This window comes from Cavia porcellus, unplaced genomic scaffold (genome assembly GCF_034190915.1).
Source record: "Cavia porcellus strain 051 isolate PalLab524CR breed Dunkin Hartley unplaced genomic scaffold, mCavPor4.1 scaffold_1, whole genome shotgun sequence".
NCBI classification, from domain to species: Eukaryota; Metazoa; Chordata; class Mammalia; order Rodentia; family Caviidae; genus Cavia; species Cavia porcellus.
The window spans coordinates 206021109-206035300 of NW_026947484.1; the positions used below are offsets into that span (position 1 = coordinate 206021109).

At 33.1% G+C, this 14192-nt stretch overlaps 1 pseudogene; it reads right to left on the reverse strand.

Moving 5' to 3' along the window:
- Positions 1–8566: 8566 nt before the first annotated feature.
- Positions 8567–14192, reverse strand: part of LOC100733240 (olfactory receptor 2B6-like) — a 38648-nt pseudogene continuing 33022 nt past the window's right edge.

The window sequence follows — 14192 nt, forward strand, 5'->3', positions numbered from 1 at the left end:
AACACACACATATATTTTCTTCAATCTTTCAACTTACTTTAACAAAATATATCTCAGTCCTTCTTCAAACTGCTTAGTATAAAGCACATTCACTTCTCTTTTCAGTCTATCTTATTCTTACCTCATTTTCATCACATTCACTATTTTGTATTCACCACACTTTTAGCTTTAAGTGGAAAAGATTATGTGAATAAATAGAAGTTATTTCATTCTGTATGAAAGTATCTGGATGTAATATATGGGCAAATAAATCTATGAGAAATTTGACTTTATTTTAAGATGATTTATACCACATATTCAGTTGTTTGAATACCTTATCCTTTATTCAAGGTTTTCATCAGATACAATATTTATTGAAATTTAATTGTATTTAATATTTTAAATGACAGACAATTATAAAGAAAAATCTACTTCTTCCCAACATGGCTGCAATATGTATTTAGAAGTGTACAAAAGGCTGCTTGTGATGAAATACTGTTTACCTTTTATGTATTATCAGGCACTGTGATCATCATCTGTTTTGACAGTCTCAGAGAATGTGTGACCCATAAACACAAGTGTCTTTTGCTTGCCTTATATGGGCTTATATCATTTAATAAAAGCCCATGAATTTTTCATACCTTACATTAGAATTTTTCATACTTTCAGAGAAAAAGAATCTACAGTACATAAAAAGTACAGTACTTAAGAATTAATTTCAAAATTATTTTGTTTTCAGTTGATAGGATGTACCAAATAGAAGAAATAGTGCCTAGAAAGACATTAGTAGAAAATACACAGAATGCTTTGTGGATTTACTATTTTATGCTGTTCCTGAAATCTCTTTGGTAGGGCTTTCACATAGATTTTTACTTATCCTTATCCCAACTGGGCTAGCAGAGAATTTTCTTTGGGGCAGAAATCTTCATGGAAATACTCATATACAATTAAGATGCCTACTGAGTTAGGTTAAAAGCAAGGGTCATCCATGTTTATATGTATTGTAGAACAAATTTGTTCAGTTTCCCAAGACACTATAAATCCATTTATTTGTGAATTTATATAAATAAATCAATACATTTATACAAATAAATAATGCATGTAGACATTAATTTTGCTGCAGATGAACAATAACTTTGTGACGTTATGGATACAGTGTGATGTTTTGATATATTTAATCATTGCATGTTGATCAGTTGAGAACGCAGCTTACCCACCAGCACTAATCATTAAGATAAAGATGTTCAAATTTTTCTCTTCTCATACTTTAGAATTATATGATGCAACATTTTCAGTTATAATCAGCTGCTATACAATAGAACACCCTAAAAATTCTTCATATATGAAAGTCACAGTGACTTTGAAACTAAGTTAATTATAAATTGCAGATACTAAACATTTGTTGGATAATGTTTTCATATCATGTCTCTCATTCTAAAAGGATGCTCTTTGCATTTCATTATGTATTTTGATGTACAAATATTTGTACTTTCAAGAAATCATAATTTTTTTGTTACCTGTGCTTTTACATTTTTGTCCAAAAAAATTTGTTGAGATCAACATTGTAAAGCATTTCTCCTATGTTTTCTCAGATTTCTGTTAGGATATGGCCTTAGATTTAAGTTCACAGTCCATTTTGAGTTGATTTTTGCTCTGATGAGAGGCAGGAATAACATTTTTCTACATGCAGAAGGTTTCCTAGCTTCATTTATTGGAGAGAATATGTTCGCCTATATGTGTATTCTTGGCATAACTTTCAAAAAGTGTTTGGGCATAAATGTGTGAATTTAGTTTTTACTTCTCAATTCTATTTCATTTCTCCTCATGTTCATTTTTACATTTGTAAATACATATTCTATCTCTAGTTTTAAAATAATAATAAAAAACTGAAAGACTAATAAGATCTCAAATGTATAATAGATATTATAATAATGTAAGGGAAAGAAAGTGCTCTAAAGGATATAACTGCATGTATGTTTAAGTGTGCAAGATAGAAAACCAGCCTAATAAGTTTTTGATGGTTCAACAAACAGAATGATTTGTACTGTCATTGTTTGATTGATCAGTATTTATGCTTAGATTTTATAACTTGAACAACTACTTGTAAGATGACAATTTGTAATTTTTCAGCTAGTGATTTCTTATTATTTTTTTGAGATTCTGTATTGTTTTTACCCTTTTTTATGTTTTGCTTTTTTTCTCTAAATAGAAAAAGAATGCATCATGCTTTAGGTGTTCTATAATTTTGTTGCATATCTTTAAGTCAGAATGTGTGATGCCACTAGCTTTATTCTTTTTTAGAGTGGTTTAGAAACTTTGGCACTTTTGAGGTCCATAGAAATTTTAGGATTCTTTTTTATTTTATTTTTTACCTCAGTCATGTAAGTAGTACTTTGGACTCTAAATTTATCTCACTTTATTTTTTGTTAACTAGCACATAATTGTGTAGATTGAAGTGTTTCTCTGTGGCATTGTTATGTAAAACTTGGATTCACAGATTCATATGTGTTGGTTTATATTATTAATGCAGTCGATTAGGTTTCATTCTGTGTATGTGTATATGCATATAACATACTTTGATAATTCATTCCTATCACCCTTATTTCCTCTCCCCTTCCTTTCTTTGTTTCTAAGTATATTTTCTACATTCTCATCATGTTTACATTTTCAAATTTCTTCTAGATTTCTTATGAGAAATTGTGTGTGTGTGTGTGTGTGTGTGTGTGTGTGTGTGTGACAGATTTCACATAATAAGATAGTCTTTGGTTCCCTTAATTTTCCTAAAAATGGCACAATTTTCATTCTTCTTTATGAATAATGTTTCATTGTGAAAATCTACCTATTTTTACATAGTCCTTTGCTGTTTCCATAGCCTGGCTAGTGCAAATCACATTCCGTAAACATAACCATGCACTTATTGCTGTACTGTGGCATCCTTCATTTCTTCTGAACCATACTTAGGAATGAGTCAACTGTTGTCTCTCTCTCTCTTTTTTTTCCCTGAACTTCCATGCTGCTTTCTACAGAACTGTACTAACCCATATTTTGACCAGCAGTATAGAAGTAATCTTTTTGCCTGTCTCCTCACCAGCGTGTTTTGAGTTCAAGTCAGCCTGATGAAAGTGAAATCCATCTCAGTGCTTTTATTCACATTTTTTTCATGACTAAAGTCATTGAACATTGTTTTCTATATTACTTCATAATTTTTGAGAAATGTTTATTCGTCTGTTTATTTCATTATTTATGTTTTTATGATACTTTAAAAATTCTTCATGTATATTGAATGCTAACCTTTTGATGAGTAGAAGTTAAAGATTTTCTCATTCTGTGGGTTTTCTGTTCATTTTGCTGATTCTTTCCTTTGTTGTACAAAAACTCCTTTCATTTAGTAGAGTCACATCTGAGCATTATTCCAACTATTTGCTTCATTTTTAGATTAAAATGCATTACTTTATTTTATTTTGCGTCTATTAGTTTATGGTCAGTGTATATGATTGCCATCATCATAGGGAGGTTGCACATGTACATAATATATTTTAATTCCTTTTCTGTCTTATTTTTTGTCCTCTGTCGGTTTCCTCTCTTCCTGCTCCCTTCCTCACTTCCTCTTCTTCCTCCTCCCTCTTGGTTCCATTCCCACTTACAAATACTTTATTTTCATAGTGTTCAATTTATGTCTAATGTGTCTGTGACCCACACTATCTGCTGACAGCAACATACAACAACAATATAGTTTTAGGCAACATAAAAATGTAAAAAAATATTTTGAAATATCAATATGATATTTATGTTAGAGCTTAAATCACATATATTTGTTACTTATTTTTATTTGCTCTTCAATTCTCATAAAGACATGATCCTCACTTTACATCTTATTTTTAGTTTTCTTGAATTTGTTAACGTTTGGTAGTGTTGGCTTGATAAGCCTTTACTTTGTCCCTATTTTATGTTCCAAAGTACTCACTGGAGTTGGAAGGATATATTAGATATTATAATTCATGTTAAAGCTTAATGAAAGGTATACTAACAGTATTTTTAAGCTAGTTCCTAGCATTAGACAGTATATTCTAATTGACTTTTACTGCTCAAAGTGTACTCTTAATTTGATATATTATTATTTGGAAGCAATTAATCAATTTAATTTTTTATAACCACTAAAATACCTAAAATTTAGACTGTTAATAATTTGTTCTTATTTTCATTTGAAAACAAGGAATTTTCATGAGATTATAGTATTTTAAAACACTGTCAAATGTATCCAAAAAGTAACAAATACATACTTCTTTTTCAGAAACATTGCATTCATTGTTTGCTACCTAAGTGTTGTAAGTCACTAATATTTCAGTTTGCAACATCAATTTCCCTATTATCTGCTACATGATTCTTAGGCACTGATTCCTAAAGCATTTTTTCCGAACATCAAAACTTTACTGCCAAATGTACAAATGTACCCTTCTTCATGGCTGACAAGTATTCCACTATTTGTATAAAACAACTCACATCATTTTTTATCCATTCATTGGTTAATAGGAAATTTGAGTTGTTTCCAAGATATAACTATTATATACTGCACTGCCATAAAAATTGTTGCATTTATATTGCTGTGATATGATGCTTTAATTCTTCTGATCTCTTTGGTGAAAATCTCCAGCTGGGTTTTATGTTTACTTTTGTTCTGTGAAAATAGATGTTATTTATATTGAGCTGGGTGTGGTGGCTCACGCCTGTAATCCTAGCACTTGGGAGGCCGAGTCAGGAGGATCGTTGTAAGCTCGAGACCAGCCTGGGCTACAAAGTGAGCTTAAGGCCAGCATGAACTGCACAGTAAGACCCTGTCTCAAAAAGACAAAAAAAAAAAAGAAAAGAAAAGAAAAGAAAATGGATGTTATAAAATTACTTGTAATTTCTAAAATTACTTGTAATTTCTAAAATAATTAATTTTGTTACCCTGAGTCTGTTGCCTCAGTGTTGTCTCATCTACATTCTGGAATTACTGACTCCATGTAATCATTTAAGTTTCCTAGAATCACAATTACTGCCCTCAGGAACTAGAACATTTTATCACTTAGAAGAACCTGTTTTTCTTCCAGTTTACTTCTGCATTTTGAACAACATGTGTTTGCTGAATTACTACCCAAAAAATGTAAAGAATCACCAACTACTACCAACAAAACACTCATGAATAGTTTATAATTTGGGGGAGATTACACAGGCATGAAGTGGACTTATTTGGGAAAAATAGGGAAGTTGACAAAAGAGAACAAAAAAAGGTTTACTTTCCATGAGGAAGAAAGTGATAGCACTGATTTTTCAGAAATAAAATACAATTGGTATTTTCTTCATGATAGTCATTCTGACTGATTTGAGGTGAGCTCTCAGCATTGTTTGTTTTGTTTTGATTTGGTTTGGTTTGGGATTTTGTGTGTGTGTGTGTTTTGAGACAGGGTCTCACTATGTACCCAAGGTTGGTCTCAAACTCAAATGTATCATCCTACCTCAGCCTCCCAAGTGCTAGGATTATATGTGTGGTCGACCACAGCCTATTCAGTGTAGTTTCATTTGTATATGTCATATTTCTAAAGTTCTGAAGTGTTTTCATATTTTAAACAACTATTTGTACTTCTTTTGACAAGTCTTTGTCCAATTAATTTGCCTATCCTTGATTAGATATTTTGTGGTGCATATTGAGCCCTTTATATATTTCTAAATATTAATCTTCTGTCAGAAGAGTAGTTGGCAAAGTTTATTTCACATTCTTTAGGCTGTCATTACTCTATTGCTCTCTTCGTAGTACCGAAAATTTAATTCGATTTTTTGCATTTGTAGATTTTGCTATTTTGTTCTGTTATTGGAGTCCTACTCAGCAATCATTCAGCTGTGCATATGACTTTGAATGCTGTTTTCTGTTCACAGTATCAAAATGTCAAATCTTATACTGCTGTCATTGATGCACTTATAATTGATGGCAACACAAAGTGAGAGAGAGAGAGAGAGAGAGAGAGAGAGAGAGATGTAGTTTCAATCATCCATATGTAAATATTTGGTTTTTCCAACACTTTCTTAAAGCTGTTGTATGCTGTTGTATTTTTTCAGTACATATTTTAGTTCTCTGTGCAGATTTGTTTCTCAGTCCTCTAACTTACCCTGTTGATGTGTATGTTTTTTGTTTTTCATTTTTTTTTTTTTTTGGCCATTACCTCACTGTTAATCTATTGCCTTGTGGTCTGTTTGAAAAGAAATAATTGGGCTATTCAGGATCATTTTGCTTCATTTTTAATCCTATGAAGAATGTCTGAGATTTTGAGGATTGCAAGAAATATCTACATCACTTATGTTAATGAAGCCATTTAAAGGATTAAAATTCCTTGGATCCATGAAATAAGAAATCTTTCCATTTTTTAGTATTGTCTTTAATTTCTTTCCATTGTTGTACAGTTTGCATTGTACAAGTCTGCTACATTCTTTGAGTTATTTCTAGATAGTGTACTTTTTTAAGCTACTGTGAAGAATTGTTTTCTGATTCTTTTAGTGGTGGTAGTTTCATTATTGGGGCATAAAAAAGGTTTAAAATTTTGCATTAAGCTTTTAACATGCCAATTTTTGAATTTGTCATATTTAATATTGCCTTTATGGAGTTTCAAGGATTTTCTATGAAAAAGGTCAGATCATGTACAAATTGGGATAATGTGACTTCTTCAGTTTGTATATTTACCTATTTTATTTTTCTTAATATTCCCTATTTACTCTCTTCCAAGTACTTTGTTGAATTGGAGTGCTCAGTACTCATCTTGTTTCTTATTTAAAAGAAATGGTTTTGTATTTACATAATTCAATGTAATATTTAGTGTAGATTTGTTATATATAGCTTGTATTGCATTGAAAGACATCCTTTGTATTTTTTCCTTCCAAGTTTTAACATAAAAAAGATGATTACTTTGTTCTAATTTTTTTCTGCATCTATTGAGACAATCATGTGAAACATACTTACTTATTTTGATGCAGTGTGTTGCATTTATTGATTTACATTTGTTGACTGATATTGGGATGAAACATTTCATCTACATGTGTATGATGTTTTTAACATGCTATTGAATTTCATTGGTGAGAATTTTATACAACATTTTTGTATGTATTTCATTGTATTGTATGACACTGGATTAGTGCCCTGCAAGCATGTTGAAAGGAGGTGCTGCCACAAATCTTCACTTTCAATGCACTTCAGAGAAATTGCACCTTATTTCAGGCACTATCTAGTCCTACCAGATCCTATGTGGAAAGTTAAACAATGAGAGAAATATAAAGCCATAGGCAACAAATTGACCCAAAGTAATAGCATCTTGCTGTTATTATCATTTAAGGCTACCTCATTCAATGCTCTTCATATCCTTTAGAGTTTCTATTGACAGTGTGTACTATTTTCACAAGTTGCTTTACTCTTCCAACTTGCAGCATTTTTCCTTGTTTAGTGCTCTTGTCATTTAAACCATAATATAATATGAGAGATTTTCTTCTGGCCTTTCCTGTTTTAAAGTCTAAATGTCTATCTACCGAGATATCCATATCTTTCACGAGATTTGTTAATTTTCTGCCATTTTTTTACTAAATAAAATTTTTATGGCTGTAGTCTATAGTTGTATGTCTTGTTCCATATAAAAAATCCACAAGCTTGATCATTTAATCATCAGCCTCACCATCTAGCTCTGACATTCTGTCTTGTTGGTGCATTTTATTGGTTGGGTTTTCTACTGAGTTTTTATTGACTCATTGAATTTTTCATTACTAGTATTTCTGTTTGCTTCACCTAACAATCTATGTCTTACTTCAATTGCTCCTTCATGTCTTACATTAAATCATTCAGTCTCACCCTTATTAATGTCCAAAAATAGCATTAAAGGAATCCATATTTTGTCTCTTAATTCTGTTCATGCTGGTATTCTATGAAATTTCTTATTTTTAAAAATCAGTGCACGTTAAATTTTAAAACAAAGTATAAAATGCACTTTCAAAGCAGTGGTAACAACTATAAATTGAAGCTAGTTAGCTGATAATTCTAGTGAAACACTGAGTGCTACAACTTGAAGATGCTGCTTAACAGCTGCCCAGGGAGCTATGTGTCAATATCCAAGTGGTTCAACATTTCTCAGTGACACTGATAAAAGTTGATTGTCTGGGGCAAGGGACATAGCTCAGTGGTGCCACACCAGCCTGGAAAGAGTGATTCTCAGTATCAAAAAAAGTGTTGACTGGTGCTACTTTATGTAATGAAATTTTATAATGATTTGCTTGGACTGATGAATTATAGTTAAGTTATTAATATTTCTTTTATAATTAACATTGTAAAGTTTTGATTGTTTCAACTGGCCATAATATTTTCCTAAATTACTAATGAGGGCCAATAAAGGTATATACATTAGCTTACTAAAATCTACATTTTTATGTCTGATGTGATTGTAAAAATATCAAAAATGAGCCATTACATGGAAATAACATGCAACATAATATTGAATTATAAAACAAAAATGTGGTTAGAGACAAACCCATAAAAACATGTTCTAATTGTCAATATCTTTTACATGACTACCAACTTTCAATTGAAATTGCCAGTCCTCCTCACCAACTTTCCTAGGGTCCTTTTCACATACTTATTCCTCAGAGTGTAGATGAAATTGTTCAGCGTAGGAGTCATCACTTCATAGAAGAGAGCCATGAACTTGGGCTGATTCCTAGAGATAAGGTAGGGGGCCTGAAGATACATGCTAATGGCTGGACCATGAAATAATTGACACTATGATAATACGAGAGAAGAACATCCCAAATGCCTTCTTCCTACCTTCAGAAGATTTAATTTTAAGTACAGCATGTTCAGTACTGGCACAGGAAGCAAGAATTAAACACAGAGAAACAGCAAACATAAATCTGCATAGTAGAGACCGTGCAAGCTCATTAGCCTTCTTTTCACCACAGGCGGTTTTGATTAGAACTGGAATCTCACACAACAAGTGATCCAGTTTATTCACATCACATATGGCAACTGTAGTGTAAGTGTGAACTCTGAGAATGCAAAACTCACCCCAGTGAGCCACATGATAGATACTAGCAGGATGCAGATGCACTGATTCATGATGAGGGTGCAGTGCAGAGGCCTACTGATGACTCCATAGTGATCAAAGAACATAATGGCCAAACGCAGGCACTCTGTGCCTCCCATTATATGAAAGAAATAAAGCTGAACTGTAAACCCTAAATATTTTATGATCTTTTTAGAGCTTTCCAAGTTAAAGAGCATTTGAAGGACAATGTCCAGAAGGGAGAGATTGTGAGGAAGAAGTACATGGGCTATGAAGACAGGTGTCTAACTTAGACCCCAGGGTGATGGAGATGTTTCCCATAATGGCAACTGGGTGTGTCATCAGCAGAATGATGAGGAGAAGGAGCTCCAACCAAGGTCAGTCAGCAAAGCCCAGTAGAATGAACTTCCCATTGCATCTTCAATCACAGTTTTATTCTAGTATAGATTATTCACGTCTCACTTAGAGTAGAGTATTAATGAATACTTATGGTACTTTCTATAGCTTTGCTTTTAGAATAACATATCACAAAGAAGAATAGCAGTTACTTTAAGTGACAGCAAACCTTCTGACTGAAGAAGTTGAAAATTCAATGTACTAAATTTTAATGTTTTAAAATGGGATTTATGTGGCACAGTCCCAGAATTGGCTGGAAGCTTCACCCTGCATTTAAACATTTAGAATATGCTACAAATATTCTAGTTTTCAAAATAAATTATTTTGCCTGTGACTTATATGAGAAACTGAAAAATACTATACTAGAACTACACTAACTACAAGGGATTCTAATTGTTCCTAGAGCCACTGAACCAAAAGTTAATCGATTTTTCAAAACTGTTCTCAACCACTTGTCAAAGTCTCTTAAGGAAAGAAAGATTTTTTCTGGCTCACATTTCAGAGGCATGAGTGTACCCTGGCCATCTCCATTGCTAGAGCACTGCAGCAGGGAAGACACGTCATTGTGGAAGTACAGGGCAGAGCAAAGCTGCTCTGTTTCTCATGCAAAAAACCGAGATGGAGGAAAGTAGCTGCAGAGGAAGAAGCAGATACCAGACACAGTTTCTGGCACCATGATCCTGTGAAGGATGGCCTTCAGTCAGAAGCTTCCTCTTGTTTCCAGCACTTCCCAATAATGCCAGCAGATCATGATGTTATCAGCATGTTGGACCTCTTCATGAGGTTAGCGCCATCATAATCTAATCAACTCCAAAACCACCACTTCTGATGACCTCAGTTTCAGGGGGAAGGTCTTAGATACAATTCAAACTGGACATTTCCAAAGTTTAGAAAATGCTCTCTACTAGTACCCAAAACACCTGAGCACTCCATGAGAATGCATCACCTTTAAAACAAACACTTTTATTTAACTTATCTTGATATTCTCCATACAAAAAGTATTTTGAGGCAATATTCCTGAATGTTTCAAAGTTTCAGAGAGGGAAACAGAAAGTGAAGCAGATGTATTTAAAAATTACTCATTGTTTTTCATTTGACACAGATGCTTCAATAATAAAAATGCACTAATAGGATTTATCAAATATGCTTCAAGGATGTGTTATTTGTATGCTATTTATCAATCCTCATAGGGATAATTTTCAAATAGGCCATTCATTTGTTCTTTCCCACGTGAGTCATCAGAGACCATTCCTTGAGAGAGAGTTCTCTATTGATAAGTTCCTTATGCACAATTAGTCACCACCTCCTATAAGGTCAGAATTCTTACTGTTGCTACATTTGTGTTACAAAAAGTTGGTCTATATTCCCAAAAACCTAGACACTAATTTTAAATACAATGCAATTAAACATAAATGTCTAGTAATAATAATAATATGTCAGGGCTGTCGATAAAGCTCAGTGACACGGCACCTGCCTGGTAAGCACAAGATTGTGAGTTTGATTTCAGATACCAACAATAATAAGACACATTTAATTTGAGTAAATGTTTCTGTAAAGTCTACATGAGATGTCCTCATATAGTTTATTTAATTTGTTCCGTAGCTCGAACAGATTCAGTTTTTCCTATTCAGCAATAAAAGCGCACGAACAAGTTTGAAATAGAAAAAAGTGATATTCCGAGTGAGAAGCACTCAGATGATATTTACAGCTGCACTTCAAATCTTTATTGTTTCTATTACAAAATAAGATGATGTATTCTTTATTACTTTTTCTCCAAATAGTAGACTCTACACATAGCATTAAGATTTTAAAAATTGTATGTTATATTTTAAGATACATCATTTGGACAAATGCACTGCTATGACAGATGAGTTACCAGTTATATGAACATTTGTATAGTCAACTAAGTATCAACATATAATTTAAAATTTATTTCAATAATCTCACATATTTTAATTTCCATGGAAGACATTGAAATATTACTAAAAAACGTTGGCTGGGGTGGAGAAGATTAAGAAAGAAAAAAATAAGAAAGCAATAGTGGATAATAGAAAAGTCAAGGCAAAAGATAAAATGGTAAATAAACAAAAAAAAGAAGATTGTGCTTAGGTGACAAATAATTTTGCAAGTAGGGTGGTGGAGAAAATTGAGGAGGTTGCAGATATTATTTATAAAGGAGGAAAAATGAAATAAATAGAGAATATAATTGGATATTGAGGGAAGCTGTAAAAAAATTTGGAAACAATTAATATGCTGGTATGAATCTTACATTTGAATCCTCCATATGCAATTATTTGTGAGCATTAACCTGACAAGTCAATGAAGCACATCATCAATTTTAAGCAATAATTAATTTGCACTTTCTTTTTGACATATAAAAGCAATATATATTTTTGCACTAGGAATTAAATTCACAACTTTTCACTTCAAAGGAAAATGCTGTGCCACTGAGCTGTATCCCAGACCCTAGATATATATTTTAAGAAAGCAAGAAAGGAAAGACAAATAGTAAAGATAAAAAAAATATATAAATATATATCGTTTGGTGACAGTTTGTCTTACAAAATTCTGGAAAAGAGAGGGTAGATTAGAGTGAATGGGAAGGAAAATAAGGGAAGAGTTAAAGGAGGTTAGATGGAGCATGGTTGAGAGTCTGGCTAGTTTGTCCAATTTAGTAGTGAATCTGAAAACTACTTGAGTTAACTATTAAAAAACCCTCAGTGCTGGAGAGCCTAATATTACTTGATAAGTAAATATAGATAAAAGGTGTTATTTCAGAGTATTCACTTTTCTTTAAATGGACAATGTTATCATTATTTATAGCCATGATACTGGTTCATAGAACACTGGAACGTACTGCTTTTATCTCACTGCAACTCACAGCTTTTGAGAAATGCTTTCTTTTCTCATTTCCATTGCTTTTTAGCTCTTGTGTTCATTGTTTTACTTTGAACTTATATGGCAAACTACATTTGTGATGTACATTACTAATATTTTGGCTTGGTTTCTTGAACTTGAATGTACTGATAGTTTACACTATGAACTGTTGAAGCAACATGCAATATAGACCCATTTGATTAAACTAATTAACCACTTGTGATATGTAAGGAATTTAGTGGCTCTGTGTGCAACACTTTTCAAACATTTTTGAAAGAGTGGGAAATTTAATAGTGACTGGTTGCCTTTAGCATGTCTAAAAAAAACCAGGAAATGAAACTAATGAGCACAAGAAATGCATAAATAATCTGAGATTTTCTAAGTTAATAATGGAAAATAAGGTGCTTAAAGATTCAAATACTCAGTACCAGAAGTACATAAAGAGTCTCAAGATTTTAACTTGTGACCTGAGAGAAAATTATCTGTCCCTTAGCTGCATGAAGTTGCTGCAACCTTAACACAAGTCCTCATACTTCAGGTAGCGGTATTGCAGTGAAACATTAGTGCTCAGCTGATCAAAAATGAGTGAAATTCCATAATTTGGGGTGGAGATGTTTGAGAGGAACAAGATGAGGCTGGAGACATTGAGCTCCTGAACCCCAGTAAGACTAATTCTTTCAGAGAAAGTGCTTCCCCCACCCTCAGTGGTGGAGGCAACTCTGCCAAATCTGCTTTGATGTTTGCCTCTCTTCCTGCACATGAGCATATTAATTCTGGGCAGCCTACAGAAAGAGTAATGATCACCCCTGATGCATGTACCAAATCAGAAAAGAATGACACTCCTCATGACCTGTCCTTACCACCCCCTTTTGACACTAGGCCAGTGAAAAGGATTAAATTTCTGAAGACTCCTAAAGAAAATTCATACAGAGTGACCCATGATTATGTATACTATACTGTCAATGAACTTTTCTACTTTTCTAATTCTAATAAAGAGATGTTTGAGGAAGCCAGTTATTAAATTGCACAAACACCAAACATTTAAAGAAATAGAATTCCTTTGTTGCATAATACATTTTGAAGCTTTCATAAGCAATCTACATTGCTTTAAATTTAAAACATTGTGTTCCTTGGGTTCACATCAATAGAAATATTTTCTTATTAATTGGAACAATTTGGTGAAAGACTATGGTTTTAATTTAATTCTCAAGCTATTCAACAAAGTCTTCAGAACCTGAACAGATTCTTGTTGAGATGGGGAATTTCTCATTAAACTCCAAAGCAAAATTCTTGGAAACCAACTTTTCTTGCCCTTCTGACTCTTCTCTGGTCCACTTGGTACTGACATCTTTTCCTGATGTCTTGTAGACTACTGTGGTTTTCAGGTTCTTGTTCAGGTGCCAAAATATTGGTTTCTGTGAAGAGAGAGGTCCTGCAAATGAGGGGCAGGCTAGGATCAGTGACGTATCTGTAATCCCTACACATGCCTCATGGGATACTTCTTTGGGATCTGAATGTTATCTCATGGATACCTCCTACCACTGATGAATCTGTCATATAAAAACTCAGGGCCACAACTAGGTGGCCAGTACATTTAGGAAAAGTCACAGTCATTTATTCTTGTGGGGTTCAGTGAAGTGTCCCAATTTCTAACCCTCTAAAATGAGTGGTTACTTACAGTACCAAGTGCATGTCTCCTGAGCTGTAAATGACAAGGTAGAACTTGGGACAGGAACTTGGGTAATAGTTTTCAGAATTTATTAGATTTTCTGTGTAACTCTGTGCTCATTGCCACAGCATAATGGACTTGCCTCCCAGAGTTTCTAGTCCAGGGGCTCTTTTTTCATCCCTGATCACCCTGCACACACTTTG